Below are 10936 nucleotides of genomic sequence, written 5' to 3' on the forward strand. Positions count from 1 at the left end.
CTGGGATTCCGCCAAGCTACGGCTACATCCATTTCATTAGGAATTGATGACCTTTTAACAATACCTTCGAAAGGATGGCTAGTCCGAGATGCTGAACACCAAAATTTGATTTTGGAAAAACAGCATCATTATGGAAATGTACATGCAGTAGAAAAATTACGCCAATCCATTGAGATATGGTATGCTACAAGTGAATATTTTCGACAAGAAATGAATCCTAATTTTAGAATGACCGATCCTTTTAATCCAGTCCATATAATGTCCTTTTCGGGAGCTAGAGGAAATGCATCTCAAGTACACCAATTAGTAGGTATGAGAGGATTAATGTCGGATCCACAAGGACAAATGATTGATTTACCTATTCAAAGCAATTTACGCGAAGGGCTATCTTTAACAGAATATATAATTTCTTGCTACGGAGCTCGTAAAGGGGTTGTAGATACTGCTGTACGAACATCAGATGCTGGATATCTTACACGTAGACTTGTTGAAGTGGTTCAACATATTGTTATACGTCGAACAGATTGTGGTACCATTCGAGGAATTTCAGTAAATACCCAGAATGAAACGATGCCGGAAAGTAGTTGGACACAAACATTAATTGGTCGTGTATTAGCAGACGATATATACAGAGGTTCACGATGCATTGCCATTAGAAATCAAGATATTGGAATTGGACTTTTCAATCGATTGAAAACCTTTCAAACACAACCAATATCTATACGAACTCCTTTTACCTGTAGGAATACATCTTGGATCTGTCGATTGTGTTATGGTCAAAGTCCTACTCAAGGTCACTTGGTGGAATTAGGAGAAGCTGTAGGTATTATTGCGGGCCAATCCATTGGAGAACCGGGCACTCAATTAACATTAAGAACTTTTCATACTGGCGGAGTATTCACAGGGGGGACTGCCGAACAGGTGCGAGCACCTTATAATGGAAAAATTAAATTCAATGAGGATTTGGTTCATCCTACACGTACACGTCACGGGCATCCTGCTTTTCTATGTTATATAGACTTGTATGTTAGTATTGAAAATGGTGACATTATACATAATGTGACTATTCCACCAAAAAGTTTTCTATTAGTTCAAAATAATCAATATGTAAAATCAGAACAAGTGATTGCCGAGATTCTCGCAGGAACATATACTTTTAATTTAAAAGAAAAAGTTCGAAAACATGTTTATTCTGACTTAGAAGGAGAAATGCATTGGAGTACGGATGTGTATCATGCATCAGAATTTAAATATAGTAATGTCCATATCTTACCAAAAACAAGTCATTTATGGATTTTATCAGGAAAATCAGACAGATCCGCTTCAGTCTCTTTTTCAACCCGAAAAGATCAAGATCAATTGAACATTCATTATCTTTCTACAGGAGAAAGAGATATTTGTAACCATTTAGCAAGTAATAATAAAGTAAGACATAATTTGTTTCGTTTCACTCCTTCTGAAAAAAAAGAAAGAAGGATTTCAGATTATTCAAAAAATAATCAAATCCTATGTAAAGATCATTGTCATTTTACACATCCTGCTATTTTTCACGATACTACGGATTTATTAGCAAAGAGGCGGAGAAATCGATTCATTATTCCATTTCAATTCCAATCGATTCAAGAACGAGACAAAGCACTAATGTTAGATTCCAGTATCTCGATTGAAATACCAATCCATGGTATTTTTCGTAGAAATAGTATTTTTGCTTATTTCGATGATCCTCAATACCGAACACAGAGCTCGGGTATTACTAAATATAGGACTATTGATATAAATTACATTTTTAAAAAAGAGGATTTTTTAATCGAGTATCCAGGAATTCAAGAATTTAAGACAAAATACCAAATTAAAGTAGATCAATTTTTTTTCATTCCCGAAGAAGTGTATATTTTACCAGAATTTTCTTCCATAATGGTACGGAACAATAGTATTATTGAAGTAGATACACCAATCACTGTAAATATAAGAAGTCAAGTAAGCGGGTTGGTTCGATTGGAGAAGAAAAAAAAAAAGATTCAATTAAAAATATTTTCCGGGAATATCTATTTTCCCGGAGAAATGGATAAGATATCCCGGCACAGTGCCATGTTGATACCACCGAGAACGGTAAAAAAAAATTCAAAAGGATCAAAAAAAAAAATGAAAAATTGGATCTATGCTCAATGGATCACAATTATGAAAAAAAAGTATTTTGTTTTGGTTCGACCGGTCATTTTATATGAAATAGAAGATAGGATCAATTTAATCCAATTTTTTTCCCAAGATATGTTACAAGAAAGAGATAATTTGGAACTTCAAATTATTCATTATATTCTTTCTGGAAATGGAAAATCAATTCGGGGAATTTCTAATTCTAATACAAGTATTCAATTAGTTCGGACTTGTTTAGTCTTAAATTGGGATCAAGACAAAAAATTGTCTTCTATCGAAAAAGGGCATGCTTCTTTTGTTGAACTAAGTATAAAAGGTTTGGTTAGATATTTCTTAAAAATGGACTTAGGAAAATCCCATATTTCATATATAAGAAAAAGGAAAGATCCGCTCGGTTCAAGATTTATCTTGGATAATGAGTCGGACTGGACCAACATCAATCCATTTTTTTTTATAGATCCGAGGGAAAAAGTTCAACAATCACTTAGTCAAAATCATGGAACTATTCATATGTTGTTGAATAGAAATGAGAAATGCCGATCTTTAATAATTTTGTCATCATCGAATTGTTTTCAAATACGATCATTCCACGATGGAAAATATTACAATGGGATAAAAGAAGAAATAAATCCAATTCAAAGAGATCCTCTGATTCCAATTCAAAATTCGTTAGGTCCTTTAGGAATAGCCCTTCAAGTTGCCCATTTTTATTTTTACCTTTTAATTACTAATAATCAGATCTCGATAAATAAAAACGGGCAACTTGACAAATTAAAAGAAACTTTTCAAGTATTAAAATATTATTTAATAGACGAAAACGAGATCATTTATAAATCTGATCTATCTAGTAACATCCTTTTAAATCCATTCTATTTGAATTGGCATTTTTTCCATCATAATTATTGTGAAAAAAAAACGTTTCCCATAATAAGTCTTGGTCAATTTATTTGCGAAAATGTATGTATAGTTCAAACGAAAAATGAACCACACCTTAAATCGGGTCAAATTCTAACTGTTCAAATGGATTCTGTAGGAATAAGATCGGCTAACCCTTATTTGGCGACTCCTGGAACAACTGTTCATGGTCATTATGGAGAAATACTTTCTGAAGGAGATATATTAGTTACATTTATATATCAAAAATCGAGATCAGGTGATATAACACAAGGTCTTCCAAAAGTAGAACAGGTATTGGAAGTTCGTTCGATTGATTCAATATCCATAAACCTAGAAAGAGAGAGTGGATACTTGGAATGGGCGTATAACAAGAATTCTTGGCATTCCTTGGGGATTCTTCATTAGTGCTGAGCTAACTATAGCGCAAAGTCGTATTTCTTTGGTTAATCAAATTCAAAAAGTTTATCGATCCCAGGGAGTTCACATTCATAATAGACATATAGAAATTATTGTGCGTCAAATAACATCAAAAGTATTGGTTTCAGAAGATGGAATGTCTAATGTTTTTTTGCCTGGCGAACTAATTGGATTGTTGCGGGCCGAACGAGCTGGGCGTTCCTTAGAAGAGTCGATCTGCTATCGAGTTCTATTATTGGGGATAACAAAAACATCTTTGAATACTCAAAGTTTCATATCTGAAGCAAGTTTTCAAGAAACTGCTAGAGTTTTATCAAAAGCCGCTCTCCGGGGTCGCATAGATTGGTTGAAAGGTCTGAAAGAGAACGTTGTTTTAGGGGGAATGATGCCAGTTGGTACTGGATTCAAAAGAATAATATACCGTTCAAAGCAAAGGCAATATAACAAGATTACCCCGGAAACAAAAAAAAGAATTTATGTGATACATCAAAATAATCTAGGATTTAAGAATTCCTAAAATAATGATTCTTAAGGTCGTATTCATCTCCGGTCACTTTATTTTGTATATATTTTGTATAATAAAAGAAACATAATAAATAAACGAATCATATTCAATGAAATAGAAAAAATGGCCCGATCTTTTTTTTATCAACGGCAAATTTTCAGTAGAAGAGAAGGTTCCTTCGGAACACTTATTTTTTTCTATTTCAGTATACTGGGTCTCTTTCTTTCATTTCAAAAAATTGATCTAATTTCTATTTGGAAATGAAAGAAAAGTGTGGGGATAATTATAAATGACAAAAAGATATTGGAACATAATTTTGGAAGAGATGATGGAAGCTGGTGTTCATTTTGGCCACGGTACTAGAAAATGGAATCCTAAAATGTCACCTTATATTTCTGCAAAGCGTAAGGGTATTCATATTACAAATCTTATTAGAACTGCTCGGTTTTTATCAGAATCTTGTGATTTAGTTTTTGATGCAGCAAGTGGGGGAAAACAATTCTTAATTGTTGGTACAAAAAAAAAAGCAGCTGATTCAGTAGCGCGGGCTGCAATAAGAGCTCGGTGTCATTATGTTAATAAAAAATGGCTCGGCGGTATGTTAACGAATTGGTATACTACAAAAACACGACTTCAAAAGTTCAGGGACTTGAGAATGCAACAAAAGACGGGGAGATTTCATAGTTTTCCAAAAAAAGATGCCGCTATATTGAAGAGACAATTAGCTCAATTGGAAACATATCTTGGCGGCATTAAATATATGAAGGGCTTACCAGATATTGTAATAATCGTCGATCAACAAGAAGAATATACGGCTCTTCGAGAATGTATAACTTTGGAAATTCCAACAATTTGTTTAATTGATACAAATAGTGACCCGGACCTCGCTGATATTTCAATTCCAGCTAATGATGATGCTATAGCCTCAATTCGATTAATTCTTAACAAATTAGTTTTTGCAATTTGTGAGGGTCGGTCTAGATATATACGAAATTCTTGATTAATAATAAGATAAAAAATTCTTGAATTTGCTTCGAGGGGTTCATAGATTTATGGAATCGCTTACTATACTAGTAAGAAATTGCACAAAAATGAAAATAGAAAACAAACAAAAATTTTATGTAATTAGTATCGGTATTCAAAATCAAAAATGAAAGTAGACAAATCAAAAGGGAAAGGAGATGTTTGAATAAAAATAATTCCCTTTTTTCAACTTCTTTTTTTAGAGGACAGGACAATATGAATGTTTTATTATGCTCTATCAACACATTAAAAAGATTATACGATATATCTGCTGTGGAAGTAGGTCAACATTTCTATTGGCAAATAGGGGGTTTCCTAGTACATGCCCAAGTACTTATTACTTCTTGGGTTGTAATTGCTATCTTATTGGTTTCAGCCATTCTAGTTATTCGAAATCTGCAAACCATTCCCACTTTCGGTCAGAATTTATTTGAATATGTTCTTGAATTCATTCGAGACGTGAGCAAAACTCAGATTGGAGAAGAATATGGTCCGTGGGTTCCTTTTATTGGAACTTTGTTTCTATTTATTTTTGTTTCTAATTGGTCAGGGGCTCTTTTACCTTGGAAAATCATCCAATTACCTCATGGGGAGTTAGCTGCACCCACAAATGATATAAATACTACCGTTGCATTAGCTTTACTTACATCAGTTGCATATTTCTATGCGGGTCTTTCAAAAAAAGGATTAGCTTATTTTAGTAAATACATCCAACCAACTCCAATCCTTTTACCGATTAACATATTAGAAGATTTCACAAAACCCTTATCCCTTAGTTTTCGACTTTTCGGAAATATATTAGCTGATGAATTAGTAGTTGTTGTTCTTGTTTCTTTAGTACCTTTAGTAGTTCCTATACCTGTCATGTTCCTTGGATTATTCACAAGCGGTATTCAAGCTCTCATTTTTGCTACTTTAGCTGCGGCTTATATAGGTGAATCCATTGAAGGCCATCATTGACTAGTTTTCTCAAAAATAGTCTTTTTTGTTTAGCTTGCCACACATATATTGTGGCTCAATAGAATCTACAAAATAAACATCTATCTATAGATATATAGATAGATATAGATAGATCTATTCGATTAGTATATATTAGTTTGGATATTCAAAAAAAATGAATAGCTAGAATTAGAATTCTGTATGATATTTACGTTTACAATGTGTGATAAAAAGATACTATATAGAATGTTAGTAGATTCTCGTTTGATTCACATTTAATTCAACAATTGATCAAAAGATAATTAAAAACATTTAGATCACCCAATTTCCTATATTTCTTTGAAACATTAATGAAATCGAATGAATTTATTTAGATTGATTGTATCCATATGGGATAAGAGAATAAGAAAAGAGGGAAGGGGAGCTTAAAAAAAAACATGATAAAAAAAATAGAAGTGAGGGGATCAGTCAAGGTTTTTTAGGTTTCAAAGAATGAATTTCAATTTCGATTGAATCTAAAACACAAAGAAAATTAGTTTACAGCATAGAAGAAACCTATGTATATGTGATATGATATTATAGATGAACTAGTTTTATATGAACTAACCATATATCTGAAATAACTAATCTTTTCTATATAAAAAAGGCCTCGCTATTACTGTCAATTTCTATAGGGATAGAAAAGCAAAGTCCTTGCGTTTCAGCTCTAATTGTGAATTGAAAATTAAAAAACTAAAGAAATTGTATAAAAAAACGAAGAATTCAAAGAATGATTCCAAAATTAAGGTAAGAGAAGAACAAAGATTATACAGATTCACCCCCAAAACTATGTAGTTCGAGACGAAAAAAGAAATCTCGAAGTAATTCGTTTAATAACTATTATTTTCAATTTTTAATTCTTATTTTTATTAATTACTTTAACTGAAAAAGTCTTGGTAATTGAAAAATGAAGTCAGAATTTATTAGTCGATTATATCATTAACTATTTCTTTCTTTTATATGTAGGTTACGAGGAAATTCTCATGAATCCAATTATTTCTGCCGCTTCTGTTATTGCTGCTGGATTGGCCGTAGGGCTTGCTTCTATTGGACCTGGGGTTGGTCAAGGCACTGCCGCAGGGCAAGCTGTAGAGGGGATTGCACGACAACCAGAGGCAGAGGGAAAAATACGGGGTACTTTATTACTTAGTCTGGCTTTTATGGAAGCTTTAACAATTTACGGGCTGGTTGTAGCATTAGCACTTTTATTTGCTAATCCTTTTGTTTAATCCTAAAAAGATAAAAATACATATGTGGACTTCCTTTTTCGAATTATATTAATAATTCACTCCTACAATTCTTTATCTGTTCGGATAAGAACACAGGAGAAGGACTAATTGAAAGGTATTCACATACTTATTCACCCTCTTTCTTCTTTTTGTTTAGTCCAATGAACCCCTCTTTTATTTTATTTCTTTTAAGATAATTTTTTGAAAGTGTTCAAACTAGATAGATTTTGCAATTGATAAAAGAACTGGTATCTAATTCTAAGAAGTATCATTCTTTTAGGGAATCTTCCAATTGATTGACCAATCCAAATTATATCAAATTCTATAATTATATATTCCAATTAGATTATTATATTATCTATCTAATAGGAATATTAGAAAGATAATTAGTCTATTCATAAGAGGAGATGAGATCATATGAAAAATATAACCGATTCTTTCCTTTGTTTGGGCTCCTGGCCATCCGCCGGAAGTTTCGTGTTTAATACCGATATTTTAGCAACAAATCCAATAAATCTTAGTGTAGTGTTAGGTCTACTGGTTTTTTTTGGAAAGGGAGTGTGTGCGAGTTGTTTATTTCAAAGAATAAATTGGATTTAACCAAACTGCACTTTTTAGTTTAGTTAGAATTAAGAAAATGTGCAGAATCCCGCGAATTACTTCTGAATTCATTTTCTTTTTTGAATAAATTAAGAAAAATCTTAAAGAACCATAGCATTTCGCGCTTTATTGGTAATCCACTTTGATTCTCTATTTACCAAAAATTTTGGACTATTACCATGGTTAAAAAGAGTTTGAAGTCTATACGCAGTGTAGTACTCTTTCTACCGCTATATTAATACAGAAAGGAAACGGTTTCAAAAAAATTATTCGATTTTTTTTCGATATAAAACACTCATGTCGATAAAAAAAATGGCTTGAATCCTATTTATGGCGAGAAATAAAAAACGGGTGAATTTAAACCTCCCCTTTGTACGATGCGTAATCGATGGATGACCTATGTATAAATTCAAAAGAAGTCTTTGGATTTGAATAAAAAAACAACTTTGTTGACATATATTTGTTTGGTCAAAAGAGTCCTCCGAATATTCTAGTCTTATATTGGTAATTGTTTTCACTTTGAATAGAGAAGAGAGGATAGGCTCATTACATAAAAAATTGGTAAATTTCCGATAAGTAATTGAGTGTGAGAGCCAAATGAATCGAAAGATTCATGTTTGGTTCGGGAAGAGATCATAGACATTTTGAAATGGATGGAAAGAGAGTCTACTTTCATTACGTGATTTATTAGATAATCGAAAACAGAAAATCTGGAGAACTATTCGAAACTCAGAAGAATTACAGGAAAACGCCATTGAACAGCTCGAAAAAGCCCAGGCCCGCTTAAGGAAAGTTGAAACAGAAGCAGATCTGTTTCGGGTGAATGGCTATTCTGAGATCAAACGAGAAAAATTGAATTTAATTAATTCAATTTATACGACTTTGGAACAATTAGAAAATTACAAAAACGAAGCTATTGATTTTGAACAACAAAGAGTTATTAATCAAGTTCGACAGCGGGTTTTACAACAAGCCTTACAGGGAGCTCTAGGAACTCTAAATAGTTGCTTGAACAACGAGTTACATTTACGTACTGTTAGTGCTAATATTGGCATGTTTGGGATGATGAAATAAAAAAATAACTGATTAGGCTTTCTATTATACAATAGAGTATAGGCATCATTTTTTTCTTATAAAAAATAAATTTAAGATATTTTCATGGTAACCATTCGTGCAGATGAAATTAGTAAAATTATCCGTGAACGCATTGAGCAATATAATACAGAAGTAAAAATTGTAAATACTGGTACCGTACTTCAAGTAGGCGATGGTATTGCTCGTATTTATGGTCTTGATGAAGTAATGGCGGGTGAATTGGTGGAATTTGAAGAAGGTACTATAGGCATTGCTTTGAATTTGGAATCAAAAAATGTTGGTGTTGTATTAATGGGTGATGGTTTGCTGATACAAGAGGGAAGTTCAGTAAAAGCAACAGGAAGAATTGCTCAGATACCTGTAAGTGAAGCTTATTTGAGTCGTGTTATAAATGCCCTGGCTAAACCAATTGACGGTCGAGGAGAAATTTCAGCTTCGGAATCTCGATTAATAGAATCTCCCGCTCCCGGTATTATTTCAAGACGTTCGGTATATGAGCCTCTCCAAACAGGACTTATTGCTATTGATTCGATGATCCCCATAGGACGGGGCCAGCGAGAATTAATTATTGGAGATAGACAAACAGGTAAAACAGCAGTAGCCACAGATACAATTCTCAATCAACAGGGACAAAATGTAATATGTGTTTATGTAGCTGTTGGTCAAAAAGCATCTTCTGTGGCTCAAGTGGTGACTACCTTACAAGAAAGAGGAGCAATGGAATACACTATTGTAGTAGCTGAAACAGCGGATTCTCCAGCTACATTACAATACCTCGCGCCTTATACAGGAGCAGCTCTGGCTGAATATTTTATGTACCGTGAACGTCACACTTTAATCATTTATGACGATCTCTCCAAACAAGCACAGGCTTATCGGCAAATGTCTCTTCTATTACGAAGACCACCAGGTCGCGAAGCTTATCCAGGGGATGTTTTTTATTTACATTCGCGTCTTTTGGAAAGAGCCGCTAAATTAAGTTCTCAGTTAGGCGAAGGAAGTATGACTGCTTTACCAATAGTTGAAACTCAATCGGGAGATGTTTCAGCTTATATTCCTACGAATGTAATTTCCATTACAGATGGCCAAATATTCTTATCGGCCGATCTATTCAATGCTGGAATAAGACCCGCTATTAATGTTGGTATTTCAGTTTCCAGAGTTGGATCGGCGGCTCAAATCAAAGCCATGAAACAAGTAGCTGGTAAATTAAAATTGGAATTAGCACAATTCGCAGAATTAGAAGCTTTTGCACAATTCGCTTCTGATCTAGATAAAGCTACTCAAAATCAATTAGCAAGAGGTCAACGATTGCGCGAGTTGCTTAAACAATCCCAATCAGCTCCTCTTACTGTGGAAGAACAGATAGTAACTATTTATACCGGAACGAATGGTTATCTTGATTCATTAGAAATTGGACAGGTAAGGAAATTTCTTGTTGAGTTACGTGCTTACTTAAAGACGAATAAACCTCAATTCAAAGAAATCATATCTTCTACCAAGACATTCACTGGGGAAGCAGAAGCCCTTTTAAAGGACGCTATTAAAGAACAGATGGAACTCTTTTTATTCCAGGAACAAGTAGAAAAAAATTGATGAATCATTAAATAATTTTGTAATTCAATTTTCCAATTTTTATAATTAGTATCTTTTAATATGTTTTTATTTCATTTGAATATTATATATAATGAATTCGAATCAAAATGTAATAAATCAAAAAAAATAGAAGGACAAGGTTGAAATTAGATATGCAAACAACTTGCGTCCAATAGGATTTGAACCTATACCTAAGGTTTAGAAGACCTCTGTCCTATCCATTAGACAATGGACGCTTCTATTTTATATTTGATTCTTTAACCTTTTTAACTAAACCTTATTAAAAAGATTAAAGAATCAAACAAATATAAAGAATTCTAGAAATTATAAAAATAAAATAAATCAAATATTTAGAATAAAAGAAAAAAAAAATAAAAAAGAAAAATCAATTGAATATAATTGAATATATATAACTAAAACTAAATTAAGAAATGAAAATGAA

General features: G+C 32.8%; 1 non-coding gene across 1 annotated transcript; it reads right to left on the bottom strand.

The window, feature by feature from the left end:
- Positions 1-10658: 10658 nt before the first annotated feature.
- TRNAR-UCU (transfer RNA arginine (anticodon UCU)) lies at positions 10659-10730 on the bottom strand. The gene has a single exon. It is a non-coding gene; the product is annotated as a tRNA-Arg (tRNA).
- Between the last annotated feature and the right edge of the window lie 206 nt (positions 10731-10936).

The sequence above is a fragment of the Vigna unguiculata genome, unplaced genomic scaffold, assembly GCF_037176805.1.
Source record: "Vigna unguiculata cultivar grain cowpea cultivar isolate G323 ecotype 2 unplaced genomic scaffold, ASM3717680v1 ptg000327l, whole genome shotgun sequence".
Taxonomy (NCBI): Eukaryota; Viridiplantae; Streptophyta; class Magnoliopsida; order Fabales; family Fabaceae; genus Vigna; species Vigna unguiculata.